This window comes from Macadamia integrifolia, chromosome 6, assembly GCF_013358625.1.
Source record: "Macadamia integrifolia cultivar HAES 741 chromosome 6, SCU_Mint_v3, whole genome shotgun sequence".
NCBI lineage: Eukaryota > Viridiplantae > Streptophyta > Magnoliopsida > Proteales > Proteaceae > Macadamia > Macadamia integrifolia.
In genome coordinates this window covers 33,082,119-33,084,428 of record NC_056562.1, presented here as the reverse complement: position 1 = coordinate 33,084,428, position 2,310 = coordinate 33,082,119, and the positions used below count along the sequence as shown (strand labels likewise).

The 2,310-nt window shown below is 39.9% G+C and overlaps 1 long non-coding RNA gene across 1 annotated transcript; it reads right to left on the bottom strand.

Moving 5' to 3' along the window:
* Positions 1-1,258: 1,258 nt before the first annotated feature.
* Positions 1,259-1,817, bottom strand: LOC122082779. Its single transcript, XR_006141403.1, has 2 exons — positions 1,641-1,817; positions 1,259-1,551 (listed from the first exon to the last, which is right to left on the bottom strand). It is a non-coding gene; the product is annotated as an uncharacterized LOC122082779 (long non-coding RNA).
* Positions 1,818-2,310: the final 493 nt, after the last annotated feature.

The following is a 2,310-nucleotide window of genomic DNA, read 5'->3' as shown; positions in this document are numbered from 1 at the left end:
CAACCCAGTGCACGAGGCTCCCGCTACTGTAGGGTCTGGGAGGGGCAAATGTATGCATCCTTACCCCCTGGTTTGCATGAGAGGCTGTTTCCAAGTTTTGAACCTGTGACCAACATGTTACAGCGGTGCAACTTGACTGTTATGAACCGAACAATTGGACACTTGTACATGGCTGTAAATAATAAGATTAACCCATTATTGATGACAAATTAACACCCAATTTTTAATGCATCAACCCCTCCCTTTTTTGGCACATTGCTCCACCCCACCTATTCATATTTATGAAAAATGAGCCAAGAAAACGGAAGCCATGAGGAATAAATAGACGCTTACACCATGGGTTTATCCTAATAAGTTGGTGATTGTTCTTGCCACTGATGTTTCCCTCCTCCACTATGGTTCTTTCATTTCCCTTTTTTTCCCTCTTTCATCAACTCAGCCAACAAAATAAACGTTGTCAACATTTAATTGGCAGAACAGCAGTAATAATTGATCTCAGACATCTATAATTCACTTCCGAACCAGGTAAAACTGTTCAGATCTACAAGCTTCCTTTGCAACGATTGTAGTAGTAAGTCTGAGAGATAAAAATGAAAAACCCAATAAGAGAACCTTAATCAAGATTTCTGGATTATCACTAAAGGAGTTGCATCCCTTTTACGTTCTATGGAGTCATGCTTTCATGATTAACATGTCATAGTTTTCCAAATAACAACCTAATTCCTACCCAGTACCACGTCAGACTTCTATTGACTTGGGAATACCTCCATTGGACCTTCAATTGCTAGAAGAACACTTTACGTCTTTACCCAATACAATTCTGCCAACACCTGACCTTCAACTTGAAAAGGTTTGAAGGGTGAAACATAGTCAGCTCAAAATTTTGGAAACCTTCCATCCCTCTCTTTCGTGTGCAGTTATCTGTATTGTTCATTTCAGAAGAAAAAAAAATTCACCAGTGACACAACACACTCCTTTGTCTACAACTACTGGCCCACTAGCACCCACGAGAAACATAGCACTAAGCACCAAAATTGAGAACCCCAAAAGCAAATGAAGAAATCATTCAATTATCCTAGAATGAGAGAAAGCATCCCAAAGACGCCAAGCTAGATGTCAACGATTGCGAATTTTTCAAATCTGAATTACTGGTAATCACTACGTTATACTAAAGAAACACTAGCCCCGATTTACAATCAGACATTAGATTATACAATTCCATTCAACAATTAAATTCACAGAAGAACCAAAACCAAAATTCACCAAAGAACGATCAATTAGCAACCAGAGACAACAGAATCCATAACGTAAACACAAAAAGTAACGAGAAGAGAAATCGAAACCTCGAGTTCTGCGGATTTCATAGCGATGGGAATGCAAATAAGAAAGATCCCAGCCATGGCGATAGCCGTGTTTCGCTTCCAGTGCTTAGGCCTGCAGTTTGGGCCACCGGTCATAGTCCATACCTTGGCTCTGAAGTCTCCATGGGCTCCCTCTCCGTGACCGTGTTCTCCACCCGCCATGAATGCTCCCTTCCTTCAATTTCTTCGACTGTGATGCAAAAATAAACAAAAATTATCAAAAAAATATAACAAAACCCTAATTTTCGTTCAAGAGACTCGACGAAGGATGGGACTTACTTCTTTTGCCTGTTTAGAGATGCAGACTCAGAGTGGTCCTTGGCCTTCAACAGTACAGTACACCTGGTTCTTTACAAGACTATCGTACGTGTGATTCCCACGTGTAGATCGCGATTATTATTGGACCAGCAAGTCGGGCATTGGTACGATGTCAACTGTGTGCAAACCGTGATAATGGAATCCAATTGACCTTTGAGATGGCGGAAAAAGGCATCTTGGGGTGTTAAGTATCAAGAGTTGTGATAGAAAAACTTAAGTTTTTCCTTCACGTGTTTAAAAAATTGGAAATAGATTGATTGAACCGGCCGATTTTGTTCAGAATCGGCTAAGTACCATCTCAATTCTTCCAATTCGAATCAGCGATTATTATCAAGGTTTCTAGGGTTCATGCATGTGAAAAAGTATTGAACCAAGTATCGGGGTTGTACACTTGTACTGTTCTACTTGTACCCAAATAAAAGAAGGGTAAATTTGTTATTTCCAGTATTCAAGAGATGCTGCTTTTCCTCTCGTTCTCGCTTTCACTTTCTGTTACACTCTTCGTGTGTTTGATTAAGAATCTTGATAAACCTACAAATTCTACCAAAGAAAGAAGAGAACAAGAAACCTACAACCCTACCTGTGACTTATAAAACTAACTTGCAATTCAGAAACCAAAAGGAAGTCACGA